Source organism: Tyto alba, unplaced genomic scaffold (assembly GCF_018691265.1).
Source record: "Tyto alba isolate M040663 unplaced genomic scaffold, T.alba_DEE_v4.0 Super-Scaffold_1000006, whole genome shotgun sequence".
NCBI classification, from domain to species: Eukaryota; Metazoa; Chordata; class Aves; order Strigiformes; family Tytonidae; genus Tyto; species Tyto alba.
The window spans coordinates 6,343,219-6,351,322 of NW_024881272.1; the positions used below are offsets into that span (position 1 = coordinate 6,343,219).

The window sequence follows — 8,104 nt, forward strand, 5'->3', positions numbered from 1 at the left end:
GACGGGGGGACAAGGGGCCTCCCTCCTCCTCCTCCTCCTCCTCCTCCTCCTCCTCCTCCTCCTGCAGCGAAGGCATCGCAGCCTGGCTGCCCCCCACCCCCGAGAATGGGAGGGAAGTCCCCCGTCCCCCCCCGTCCTGCGCCGAGGGAGGGCGGGAAGGGGGAAGGGAAGGGCGGGTTTGGGTCCCTCCCGACCCGAAAAAATAACCCTTCGTCTCGCATAGTTCTGGGAAAGCGGCGGCGGGAGGGGATCCAGGGCTTTCCGCGGCGTTTACATTAGCGGCTGCCGCCTTTGCATAACTCCCAGGGATGGAAATCAGCCGCCCTGGTAAACGGCAGTGGGGAAGAGAGGGAGGAATGGGGGGCCCCCCCAGCCTCAGGCTGTGGCTTGATGCACGGGGTTTTGGGGTGGGGGAACAGCCAGTGCCTGCTCGATGCCCCGCTTTGCCCCTTGCAGCGCCCAGATGGGCAGCCAAGACCCTCACTCTGGGGCACAGGCGAGGGAGGAGAACTCGTCCAGCCCAGCCGTGGGTGTGGGAGCACCCACTTCAGAGTCACCCGGGTGGCAAGGGGCACCCGTCAAACTGCAGGCACTGCCCGGTATTTTTCCACCCAGGCTGCTCGCTCGCTGTCCCATCCTCACTCACACTCAGCCCTCTGCACCTCCCAGCCCGGACCCAAGGGCCAGGAGAGCAATGCCAGCACCGTCAGAAGGAGCTGAGCCCCTGTGAAGATGCCTGCACGCACACGCAGGTACCAGGCCAAGCACACGCCACCCACACGCCTGCCCTGCCGTGACAGGATCCTGGGCTGTGCCCCACACCAGCCTCAGGGGAGGTTGACACTAAAACTGCTATCCCTCCAGGAGCTGAGCCCTCCTGACCATCGCAGCCCCCCTACTGCCTCTGCCCCACCAGAACCTGGAGAGAAAGTGGCCAGGGAGAGCTGGATCTTCAGCCAGGAGGAGGTGGAAGTGCTGGCTAAGGCCTCACCTTGATTTATTGCCCATCTCAAGAGCCAGGTCCCCACCCTCCCTCCAGGGACAACCTGGTTTATTCTTTACCACCACCTTGCAGCAGCCATGTGTGTTAATCCCCTGAGGCTGTCCAGACTCAAGGTAAAATTCAGCTGCTTGAACAAGGGAGAGCCACCAAGCATTCCAATCGCCTTCCCCCAATACCCCAGTTCCTGCACCCTATGCATAGAGCAAAGGTTTCAAACACAGAAACAAATGCGGTGGTTTACCCATGAAATTAGCTCAGGATCTCATAATCAGACCAAGTTCATCTGTGGTCACCTGAATCTAACAGCTCAGCTGAAGCAAAAGGAGGCAGAAGCTGGTGCTGAGACCCAGTCAGGCCAAGAGAGACCCAAAATAGCTCCCATAAAGCGGAGCTGTCAAGTCACAGGCAATGTCAGGCCCTTTCCCCCTAGGTTTGCAGAGAGGGTTTGTTTAATCAGGACACTGACAGCTCCAATAGCTCAAAATTATTGGAAATGTGCTTGCAACCTCTGAATTTCCCAGAAACATTGGCCACTAGAGCTAGCGGCAAACAAGCCCGGGGCATTCATGGGTGGAAGTCCCTGTGGCATTGGGGGACGCTCCCCCGACCCAAGCAGCTCCTCTTTTCACCCGCTGAGCTCTGAACAACCCCAAAGGGAAGTGGGGAGCAAAGGCAGCTTGCGATGTAAACACCTCACCTCCACCCCAGAAATACACCCCGGACAGCAAACCCCTGCCTGGGAGAGACCCCCTGAGCGGGCAGGGGTTTCCTGGCTGTGCTGGGAGGATGTCTCTCCTTGCCCCGGGCGGGGGGAGGCCTGGGGGCAGGCCCATGCCCATGCCTTCGCCCTGCACAACATGTTTACGAGCCCGCAGAGAAGAGGCAGGCGCTGCCGCCGCGGGGCCAGCGCCCTCTCCCGGGAAGCCGGCGGGGGAGAAGAGGCTCTTTGCCGGCTCGCAGAGCTTAAGGCAGCTTGTTTACTGCTTGCCTTTCCCTCCTCCCCTTCCAGGCTGCTGGGTTGGGTTTTGTTGAGTGGTTTTATCTTTTTTTTTTCTTTTTTTTTTTTTTTTTTTTGAGAAACACGACTCAGCCCGTGCCTTCGCCCCAGCTGCGTGCTCCAGTGACCCCTATTGTCACCAGCGTCCAACGAGACAAAAACCTCATCGGGGAGCTGGGGGGAGGCACGATGCCAACAGGTGACACCTCCCAGGAGTGGATTTAAATCAGCCTTCAAAGGGCCCCGCTCTAAATGTGCAGCGCGCCGACCCAGAGACAATGCACCGCTCCAGGGGCGAGTCCCAACTGGCACATGTTTTTCTTTCTTCCTCCTATTAATTCGTGGGAACACCTTTATTCGCCTGCCCCGGCACTTCCCTCCGGCGCGGTTTATATCTTGCGAGAGTTGCCAGGGTTGGAAAGCACCCGGGGAGCTGGGAGGGCTGGTCAGGGCTGGACTTTGCAGCCCGCTGTCTCCAAGGCACCAACGCAAACCCGTCAGGGAGAGCACACAGCAAGGTCCCTGGTCTCTCCAGGGGGGACCAGCACAGTCGAGACTCTCACAGCCAGCATGAGATGTACCCACTATTATGTGTGCCCAGCCCGATACCACCCTGGCATCTCTGTTTTTCCAGGAGCCAAGCAGCAAGGGGTGATGGCTTCCCTCTCTCCCCCAGCCTTGCTGGGGCGGCTGTGGCCCATCCCTGTCCACATATCCCTTCCCATCCCTGTCCTCATGTCCCCTCCAGCTGCCCAGCCACTGCGCACCCCTGCCTCACTGCTGTGACCCCCTGAAAGTGCAGCCTCATGCATTTGGGAATGCCTTAAAATCCAGGAATGTCACAGTACAGGGAGAGAAAAAAAAAAAAGGGGGGGGGGGGGAGGAGGTGGAGAGTGGAACTCAAGGATCCAAAAGGCAGGATACAAAACTTCCCTGTGGCTCCGGCCCTGGGGCAGATGGCCACTGGCTTGGCTCCTGCAGTGCTGGGACTCTTTCCCAGCTCCCTGGGGCCATCTCAAAGGGCGGCCCCTCGCTGCAGGGCCCTGCAGCTGGAGAGCTGGCCACCCCGGGGATCTCAATCCCAACAGACCGCAGACCTGCTCTGCCAAACCTAGCTACCCATTCGCCCGTCACCAGCGCTGAACGTTTTTTCTTCAACAGAAATCAATGAGTTCTTTTTTAAACAGAGACATCGCACAAGGAGGATGAATTGTCCATTTTGTTGTGACTGGTTAGACCCTAGGAGGAAGCCTGACGCACCTGAAAGGCCCCAGCCCTGGCAATGGCACAGCTGGGAGGGAGGAGGGACAAGCATAGACTCGTAGAATAGTTTGGGTTGGCAGGGACCTTTTAAAGGTCATCTAGTCCAACCTCCCTTGCAATGCGCAGGGACATCTTCAGCATCCCTCCTCTCCCCGTGCCCAACAGCTAAGACATTCTCAAATTCAGATACACCATTTTCAGGCCCATCTGGGAAAGCGCTTTGGGCTGTGAGGTCCCTCACAAGGAACTGAAATGCCCCCAGGTGAGACCCGATGTGGGCTGGATGTCCTGATTCTGCATCGCCTCCATCTCTGCCCACCGTTGGGCACTGCTGCCTCTTGCTTGGACCCACCACAGCGTGCTCACCGCCGCTGGGACCTGGGCTCCGGAGGGGCTCACGGGGCTGGAGGAACTGGAGATGCAGCCCCCTTTTACCCGTGATTAGCAAGGGCTGGAAAAATGAACCTAAGACTTTAGCAAGACGAGCAAGCGCTTAATTAACACGTTGCCCCCGGTAAGACTCAAAACAGGAGTTTGCTGCTGGGTGGGGGGAACATCTGCGCTGGGAGGGGGGGGACACTGACCTTGTACAAGCAGCGGTGGCTGACTGGTCTCCCCTGGAGTGCTGCAGGAGGCTGACGAAACCCCCCAAAGCAGGGAGGCGGTAGCTGCTCGCCCGATAAGCGAGCAAACATTGCACGCTCCGCAGCAGGCCCATGCTCCCTTTGAAGATGCTGCCAGGGTCAAGGGTAGCCGAGGGCTGGTGACCGGATGGCTTTCGGAGGCAGAGCAGATTACCTGGGCTGCACAGAAGGGCAATTTAGGAAAGCCAATTAATAAATAGTAGCGTGCAGAGGCACATGCAAAGAAGATAAAAAAAAAAAAAAAAAGCTCCCTCCCCGTGCAATTCGGCTGCAATACGTGCCCATGACGCATTTAGGGGAAGAGGGGCCTTGGGAACACAGCAGCCAGGAAAGCCTTGTGCAACCCCCCCGCCCCGGTTGCTTGCACCTCCCTCTCCCCCCCTTCCTCAGCCACCTTGGTGCCGGTCGCCATGCCCGGTGCCCGCTTTGCCAGCCCTCGCAGGAAACCCCCAGCATTGCTTCGCCCCCCCAGCCGCCCCCTTCCCCAGCACCCCTCGGGGTGGGCTCTTGGCAGCGGGGGCATCACGGCTCGGGGCTCGGGGCCGGTCTGGCAGCAGCCTCCTACCTCTCGCCGGCTCTGCCCTGCACGCGTGCAGAACCTTGCGCAGAGGCCGAGCGTCTTCAGCGAGCGGGGGCCGCCGCCGAGGAGCACGTGCTCGCCTTCAAAAGCGACCAGGGGAAGCTGGAAGATGAGAACGTCAGGGACAGGCGGGATTTGAGACCTAGAAATTGCTTGGCTCGGTTTGCTCTGTACAAGGGTGGAGAATATCCCAGGGAGCGCTCAGCACATGCCTTTCCCTGCAGTTGGAAATCGGTCACAGTGTGCATTGGCAGGGTTGTTTTTGTTGTGGGGTTTTTTTTGGGCCTTTTTTTTTTTTTTTTTTTTTTACTCGCACTGTTCATGCTGCTAAATGCACTCCCAGCTAGGTCAGCTCCATGTTAGCTGTGGCTGGCAGATTAATTTCAGCTTAATACACTTCACAGCTCCGTAAGTGAGAGCGCAGAAATCCTCAAAGTGCTGCCCAAGTGGGTTCAATGGTACGATCCAGGCCTGACATTGTAAATTATAAAAAGTAACTGCAGAGTGCTGTTGTCCATGTCCCCCTCCCTTATGGGTGAATTAGGTCCCTGTCCTGCCACAACATATGCTTAACCTGAACTGGTGAAGTCAACAGACCCGGACACTTGTATAAGGTTACACAAGCAATTTTGCTTCAGCTGGAGAAGAGGCAAGCTAGTGCAGAGCTTGCCTCGGGGGCTGTCAGGTGTAATGGGTCAGAGCCCAGCCTTCACGGTCAGTCCCAAGCAAGGAAACTACAGACAGATGGCAATAGGCTAAAAAATACTTCTAATTAATGTAAGGAAATACCAGAGATGTCCTCGCTGAGCAAACGAGTCTTACACACCCAGGAGACCAAGCATGAAAATCACATATAAAAAAATAATCTTGCTATGTTCAAGCAAGGGATTAATATTTAAAGCTGAACTGCAATACCTGAGACCTCAGACAATTCCAGTTTTAAGGTGCTATGGGCCTAAAAGGATCACATCCATTGCTGACAGTCTTTGAAGGTGTCCTAAACTATTTATGTGAGCGCAGTCTGGGGCTGTATGGGGCAAAAAAAAATACCAGTCTTTCCCCAAAAGTTCACTCCGGGCATAGAATATTTATGTTAGAGGGAGAGGGGGTTTGTGCAGCAGGGTGCGAGCTGAAGTTTCCCAGCTTGCAGGGGCTGTAGAGCATCGCCTGAGACCTAAAGCAACACCGAGGAGTACGGGGTTGCTGTGGGTCAGTGGGTACAGGCTGCAGCTGGAAGGGGGGAAACAACCCCCACCCTCCCCACGTCGCCGAAAGGGGCCGGTTGGGTGCCCGGGGGAGGCTGCGAGCGGCCAGCGCCGGGGCTGACCCCGCGGCCGGGCAGCCTTGGACTTCGCCGCCACGGCGAGCCGTGCCAGTTCGTGTTGGGCAAGGATAAGAAACCCAGCCCCGGCCCCCCTGCCAGCCCGGGAGCGAGAGGCTCTGCCGCTGGCGGAGGTGACCTCGGGTCTGCTGAGAATAGGCTGCTCCCCGCTCCGGGGCCACGAGGGACACGGGTAATTCGGGATCGAACAGAGGGGGGAACGAAGCCCTCCTGACGTGTTTGGTGTTGCAACCCCTGCCCTTATCGTTGTACAGAGTCCAGCCACTCAGTGCTCTTCTCTGAGCCCCCTTCTAAATTTGGGCTGCGTTTACTTGTCCACCTATTTTTTAAGCCTTTTTTTTTTTTTTTTTTTTCCTCCTTAATAGCTGCACAGCTCATGTGAGCCGCTTTTGTGAGGAGCTGTTGTGGCAAGATGAACAGGGCAGATGCGCCCACGCATGCACCGAGCAAACCCCAGGAAGCTGCAGCTGGGCTGAGCGGAGCTCCATCCTACCAGGCCTCTCGGGGTGAAATTCCATGGAAATGGCCCTCTGCACTCCCACAGTAACCGTGTCGGCCCACTCCTGCTCACAACCTTGGTCCTTTTTCCCGGCAGAAGCCAGCACAGTCCCACTGAGGTCAGTCCAGAGCCAGACGGGCATCAGCGGAGCTTCACCAGCCTCTGAGGATCTCACTGGGCATCTGCTCAGTTGCCAACTGAAAAAATAAAAAAAAAAACAAACAACTTTTTATTTGACAGTTGCAACCTTTCCCCAAGGACTTCTGAGTCTTTCACGTGTGAGACAGCCACCATGCCAGCTCATCCCTAACCCCTCCTCTCATCTCTTGGGCTCAGCAGCACAAATCCTTATGGATTTGTGCTCAGAGCTGTTCCTCCACAGGGTTTCCCATAGCTCCTTCCCACAGCTTTGCCTGCCACCACTAGGACATGCAGATATTTTGCAGCTCATGGCTGCCCCTTCCCCATGTCAATTTTGGCATAGTAACCAGCTGATGTGCGCGGGCTGTGAGTGAAGGGCATAACCCAGTCCTCACCCCCACCTCCCGAAAGCAAAGCATCACCCAAAGAACAACATCCCTTCGTTGTCGCCGCGAGGACGTGCACCACCACCACCCCACCCCACACCCCCCACCCCACTGCTGATAAACCCAGCAGCTTCAACCAGTTGAATTAATGCAGCGTGGCCAGCGCCTTGCAGCGTGGCAAGAGGTGACCTCCCCAGGGCACACGTGTGTGCACGGGCAGTTCAGGCGTGATCTCTAACGTGCTTTCACTGTCATACCCCTCCGGGCCTGGCATAGCACCCGTTACCCTCCTTGCCCAGGGCAGCACAACGATGCACAGCAAGCTCACCAGCTCAGGGTGATGGAGCGAGTAGCCAGTAGCCCCGGACTGTCACCCCGAGGTCCCCAGCACCAGCCCCGCGGTTATTTAGCCACCGTCCTTGTACTAATTGCCGGTGTGGAGTCCCCAGCCCGTTGCTGAGACACAGAGCCCCGCTGCTGCTGGGGACAGCTTCACATTCCTGATTTGACAGCGCCACCTCGTGAGGTGGCCCCGCTCCTGGGGACCCCCCACCGCTGCCTGCACCCACGGGTGTGCTTTAACCTGCCCGTGCCCACGAGGGTGGCGGTAACAAGGACTGCAGCCACCGCGATGGAAGGGGGCAAGGCGCTCAACATAACGCAACAGTGTTTTGTTAAGGGCCAGAACGAGAAAGCTCAGGGCTTCTTAGAAACACGAGGTTGGCAGAGCCTATCCTGCAGCCCCCCCACTTAGACAAGCACGGAAAAAATGTCCGGTGCAGGAGAGGCCACAAAACTTCTGCTCCACACTCTCCGCAGGCCACGAAACCCTTCCCACTCCCACCAACGGCACAGAGCCACAGACAAGCAGACCCACTTCTCTGCTCCAAGGCACATCAGAGACCCCAGGCACGACGGTGCCCAAAACCTGGAGGGCACTAGCAGCCCTGCCAGGTCTGACACCACAGCTTTACGGATATGGGGATCAAATACCCACCGGGGGAGCAGACTCGCCCTCCTGCCAGGGGAACAGGTCACTGCAGCTGCAAGAGAGATGTGGTTCTTTCCTTCTTTCCCCTCTTCCCGCCGGAGGGTCTCCAAGGTTGCGTCTCAGCACCAGATCTGATGAAGCAGGACAGCTAATAAGAAATCTGGGGTTGATCTGTCCAGGGCAGATGTAGCAAAGTCTCCTGTGAAATTTCCATCACTGCCAGAGCAGATGCACTGGCAACAACCATGCTCAGTGCCG

The 8,104-nt window shown here is 57.4% G+C and overlaps 1 long non-coding RNA gene across 1 annotated transcript; it reads right to left on the reverse strand.

Annotated features, from left to right (window-relative positions):
- Positions 1-3,852: 3,852 nt before the first annotated feature.
- LOC116963098 lies at positions 3,853-8,103 on the reverse strand. The gene is made up of 4 exons (XR_004407943.2): positions 7,853-8,103; positions 6,323-6,525; positions 4,473-4,589; positions 3,853-4,066 (listed from the first exon to the last, which is right to left on the reverse strand). It is a non-coding gene; the product is annotated as an uncharacterized LOC116963098 (long non-coding RNA).
- Between the last annotated feature and the right edge of the window lies 1 nt (position 8,104).